The sequence below is a fragment of the Portunus trituberculatus genome, chromosome 14 (genome assembly GCF_017591435.1).
Source record: "Portunus trituberculatus isolate SZX2019 chromosome 14, ASM1759143v1, whole genome shotgun sequence".
Classification (NCBI taxonomy): domain Eukaryota; kingdom Metazoa; phylum Arthropoda; class Malacostraca; order Decapoda; family Portunidae; genus Portunus; species Portunus trituberculatus.
In genome coordinates, this window is record NC_059268.1 from 18,941,684 (window position 1) to 18,947,851 (window position 6,168).

Genomic DNA, 6,168 nt, shown 5'->3' on the forward strand with positions numbered 1-6,168 from the left:
GATTGAAAACTAAATAAAGGCTTATATACAATTTCTAAAAATAAATAAATAAAATAAATAAATAATAGTTGATTTGTATATTTGAACTATTTCATATTCATTGAAATATGCTATGAATACCAAAAGTCAATCATATTATTCAAATGTGAACGTTAGTACTTTCTCTTTTAACCTTTATATTTTAACAGAGAGAGACGTGACTACTTTGTTGGAATGCTTTGCTTGATTGCCCATCAGTGCGAACACAATACCCCGGTAACTTGTTTGCTGGTCTGGGGCCATTGAGTAAACATTCTCTCTCTCTCTCTCTCTCTCTCTCTCTCTCTCTCTCTCTCTCTCTCTCTCTCTCTCTCTCTCTCTCTCTCTCTCTCTCTCTCTCTCTCTCTCTCTCTCTCTCTCTCTCTCTCTCTCTCTCTCTCTCTGTGTGTGTGTGTGTGTGTGTGTGTGTGTGTGTGTGTGTGTGTAAGTGTGATAAAAAAGACTAATATTTTATGATCATTCATTCATTTGGCTGGAAATATAATTAACAAGATAAATCAATGAATAAATAAATATGTTGAATAATGTATTTAGTCTGCAAATAGCTGTATTTCTTTTTCCATTAAACTTACTCATCGCCATGGCATTTCTCTAATCACTCTGTGTTTTATGGAGTGGAAAACAGCAGGAACAGATAATCTCAGCGAAGTGCCATTACTTGTATGATTAGAGAAAGAAGTCCAGTCACCTACTATACGAGGAGGAAACAAAACGCCACAGCAGCCACGCCAGCATCTCAGTTAATCTCGTAACGATGATAACACAACAGAGAGGATTGGCTTGGGATCATCTTTGCTAAGCTTGGTGATGCGTGACTTGACATTAATCAGGAATAGAAAAGTACAAAGCTATAGTAGATTCCTCATGGCGATTTTAATTAAGATATTATAACAGCGATTGAAAAGAAACATTAGGAATCGTCACCTAGTGGTAATCAATGGTACTTCTCATTATTTAGTACGCGTGAGGCAGGTGAGAGACATATATATGATTAATTTCTTTGGAAACTGCTAAATATTCGTAATTAAAATCTACTTTTTTGTATTCTAGCTTGTTAAACACACACACACACACACACACACACACACACACACACACACACACACACACACACACACACACACACACACACACACACACACACACACACACACACACACACACACACACATCCTGTATATTAGTGTAATAAATTGTCTTGAACTTTATAAACACAAGGAAAAAGAAAAAAAAATCGACATTTGCGTACTGTGAGAAGTAAAATCAATCCACTTAATGAGGCGGTAGATTAAGCTGTTTAATTACGTTGGTGAAATATCCAAGCGTGACAGAGAGGCTCGCTCGGTACGCGTGGGATTCTTTTTGAACTCGTATCTCTTCAAGTAAATAATATCACGGTTCACTCCACACTCTACACAACACTGACGAACGCAATGGACCTGTTAATTTGAAGGACTTATTTCACAGTGACGGAGGATTTCTAGCGTGACTATTGATAGGAATATATGTGCTGAGCGACTGTTTGGAATCTTAAGCCCATATTTTGAAACAATTTCCCGTTGCACATTTACAGTTTTCAGAGTGCTCTAGTTGAAGTGGTACGAGTTTTTAAGGATGTTTCTGTGATTCTAGTGGCATTTTAACATGTTTTCTGCATTATCAACAGGAAAAATACTCTTTAGAACTCGGCTGATCGTCTCTATGGTCTTTGAAAATGGTCAAGGTGAGAGAGGGAAGTGTTTCTGAATATGGTGTTTAGTGTGCTGGGAGAGATTAAGCTTAGTGTGCTTGAAGAGAGGAAGCTTAGTGTTCTGTGAGAGTGTCTGGAAGCTTATTGTGCTGTGAGGGTGTCTGGAAGCTTAGTGTGCTGGGAGGGTGGAAGCTTAGTGTGGTTTGAGAGTGTCTGGAAGCTTGGTGTGGAAGAGTGAAAGCTTAATGGATCGACAGTCTGCTTTGAGTCTCTCGAGGCCACGCTTGTTTGATTCTTTCTCTTGAAACTCATACGTGCATTCCTTTAAGGTAATCTGCCACTCACGCTGACTGAACATCTCACGCTCTTCTCGCTTATGAGATTTCACTTCGGGTGGTGGAATGTCACGTGACTCAGTGCTGACTTTCTTTCCACTATTCGTGTATTTAAAGGCATTTTAAATAGTAGATGGCTCAAGCGTCGCGTTGTCCATTAACTCCTTCAGTACTGGGATGCATTTGTACCTTGAATTTTGAGTGTGATTACATGATTTTATTGATAGGAGGAAGGGTCTATGGAGGTCAGAAGATTAATAGCCACAGTCTTCACTATTTCAACCCCGTATAAGATTCTGAAACTCTATAAAATCATCAAATAGTGAGCGGAATGAATATGAAAACACGTCATGGTACTGAAGAGCATTGTCATAGTAAAAGACAACATTGGAATTATTCGCGTTAATAGTTTGTTACTGCTACCACTTCTGCCTCAAAGAAAATTGTGGTTAATTCTTGTTATAGATTAACTGATCAGTAAATGGCTTCACTCTGTAAGTACTTAGCAAATAATGTTCATGAAAAGGTTTACTATGAAGGACAGAAGAGTCGTGATTTTCTTATCCTTCTTGCATCATGATAGGAAGGCAAAATGTGAAAAAAAACATGGAAATTAAAAGGAGGATAGCACTTAATACGTATTGCACAAAAGTGAGGAGACTGGTAGTACATGTAAAGCACGTTCAGTGGACTCTACGAACTGTGTGTAATATCTTAGAAAAGCGGAAGTCCAGGAGGAGCACAGTGAGGCGTGAGACTTGAGACTGATAGGGAAGGCATTCGACATCCCGGCCATGATCAAAGAAACATCAGAGTGAACTTCTATACCTAAACACGTGCGTAAGAAATTGGATACTACTTTAATCACTGGGTACCGAGAACTTTCGTAGTAGTAAGGTCACACACACACACACACACACACACACACACACACACACACACACACACACACACACACACACACACACACACACACACACACACACACACACACACACACACACACACACACACAAAAAAAAAGAGAGAGAGAGATTTCATACCTACAGAACTATTCAAAAGACTGAAGCCGAGGAAAATACTGACCCAAAACAAGCCATGTAAAAAGAATAATAACAGGAATCACAGAAAAAATTGTCTAAGATTGAAAAGGTTAACATATTTTTGAACACCCAATTAATGTTTCTCTCCTCGCCCTTCACGGCTTGATGTTCCGCCCTGTAACCTTAGAAATAAGAGGAAATGCAAAGAATAAAGCGAGGAAGGGTAAGTAGTGCCTTCCTACTTCTGTCTCCCGGTGGAACAATTTTTTTATGTCCAGAATATGGTAGGTCGGCGTGGGAGTCAGCCTCGCTCCCTCCTGGCGTTACTTTTTCTGCTTCTAGTCGAGATTTTTCCTGACGTGGACGCTGTGATAAAGTTCTTGATAAGCGTGTGTCTCTCATCTCATCTCATATCTCTCTCTCTCTCTCTCTCTCTCTCTCTCTCTCTCTCTCTCTCTCTCTCTCTCTCTCTCTCTCTCTCTCTCTCTCTCTCTCTCTCTCTCTCTCTCTCTCTCTCTCTCTCTCTCTCTCTCTCTCTCTCGTTTTTATTTACCCAGTCATGAACTTACTTTCTTGTGTAACTATTTACCTATTACATCATGTGTACTTTTCCACCCTCAGTATTTTTGTTATATTTTTCTACCTATTTATTTGTGTTTATTTTATGAATCCTTACTCGTTTCCTATTTGATTTACTTATTTTTCATTTACCTACCTACCATTCAGATTTTTTTTCTTTCTGTCTGTGATGAAAACCTTCGGAGTATGATGCTTTGAAATGTGTCTCCCTTAGGGACGCGAGTGGAGGTATTAAGGTATTAAGGGCAGCTAATGAGTGAGGCGGCGCACTCACAACTGTTGAGGATGAAGGGATTCTGTTGCAGGAACACGCTGAAGGAAGGAAGGTCGCTGAGTTGAGACTCTTGGTGGTCTGTCTTTCCATTCTAGCTGTGGTTGGTGCAGCAAAGTCATATTTTTGTTTCGTGGCGCTGTGGGCTCCAATGTAACACTTGAGTTATGTGAAGATCTATCATTACATATCACTTTTCCCAGACGCGGTGGACAACTTTGGCTCCAGCAAGCCACTTGGCACTCGCCAAGTGCCACATCCTCCTGCTGCTCTTGACACAGAGCGGAGTCACACCTCACGCTACTTTTCCTCATTCGTCGTCGTGCCCACAAACAGTGTCTGTTCATTCTAACAGTGATTTTTACAAACAAAAGTAAATTACACTTATAGATTAATCATACCCTGGAAGGCAGGAAATCCCAACAAGCAGAGAAAATTAATAATTCCCACCTTCGTATTTTACCCCACCATGAAAAGTTAACGGCACGCTTTCTGCGGCAGTATTTTAACAGAACAAGTTTTATAGAGCGCTTGGTCGCCGTGGTGGCCCAGGGCTGCCCGTCAGACAGACGCTGGCGGCGAGCACTCTGGTGACTCGCCTTTAGTTTTGTCCTGAATATAAATTGGAAGAGCTGTATATCCTTATAACTCTGAGGTGTTTCATATCGGAATTGTGCACGTCCTGTGATGGCCACCCATTGATCCCGCTGTCCAGGGCTGTGGATCCAGTAATATTACCTTATAGTATAGTTCCGGACAAATGATAATAAAGCTTTTTTTTATTATTTGTGTCTGTAGAACCTTACACACAGTACTTAAAGAAGCTGTTCTGACGGTAACATCTCAGTTCCAACTAAGGCAGAGCTAAGTTGTTTCATATTACAGCCTCTTCTGTTACGTTTGAAAAGCTTAGCGTGATATTCGTGTAAAAGTTCAGTTGCATCATCATTTTGTCTGCACCTGCGTTTTGCCGTCATAAAACTCACCGAAACGAGGTTTGAATGTCTAAAATTATTTTCAGTTTTCCTTTCCTTATCGAATTACTGTCTCTCACGTGGAGGGTCTTCCAATGGCAACGACGGCAGGCAGTACTGGACGCCAAGATTTGCCTGGCCGCGTGCCAAGACCCTGGCGTGGAGAGTAGCACTAGGGCTAAATAAACGAGGCCTTGGGCAAACTTCACCTTTACAAGATAACTGTTTGTTGCCTACACACTCGTTATCAAGGAAATTGCCAATTAAAACCAACTGTAGAATAGTCTTTTGCTCATGAAGGCAAACCGATAGAAGGGTTTCGATGAAGAGTCTTAGACACACCGCCTTCTGAAGCAGCTTTCAGTGTATGCTATTGTAAGATGACAAAACATGCGTCGCCTGTTTTCTCGAGAGCTTTGCAGCGGAGGGAATAACTGTACATGTATGCGTTATATGAGAGAGAGAGAGAGAGAGAGAGAGAGAGAGAGAGAGAGAGAGAGAGAGAGAGAGAGTTGGGTGGAAGGGGGGATACTGCTTCTCCTTTAATAAACTTCAGAGCATTAAGCCATACATTAGTTATTTAATTAAAACCGAGTAAGGATCTGATAATGTAGCTGTCCCCCATGTCAGTAAATCTACTCAAATAATCGGCCGACGATTTAACACCCGATCAGACTCACTTTTAGAATGGCAATATATCGTTTGTGGTTATTGGCCGCCAGTGGAAAGGTGTCTGTCATAAGTGGTATATGCGTATTGAAACATGTAAGGTTCTAGAAATATTAACTACGTGTTCAGCTTTTGTGTGCGGTTTGCCTGCCACTGTTACTGGGCTCATCACCACAAAGCAGCTTCTTCACCACCACCAGGAGCAGGGAATGGTGGTGAAATGAATGCCTGTACTTCACTAGCTGAGTTCGTTATTTATTCGGTCATAGTCATCAATTTTTTTACGCATTTTATTGATGTATTTTTAGGTCAAGGTTAACCCCTTCAGTACTGGGACACATTTTTACCTTCAGATTTGTGTACCATTTGATCATTTTATTGACATTAGGAAGGGTCTATGGAGGTCAGAAGATTAATGGCCACAATCTTTACTATCTTGATCCCTCACATAAGTTTCTGAAGCTGTATAAAACCACCTAATAGTAAGCAGAATGACTAGGGAAACGCCTCGTGGTATTGAAGTTTCCGAAGCTGTATAAAACCACTAATAGCAATCAAAATGAACATG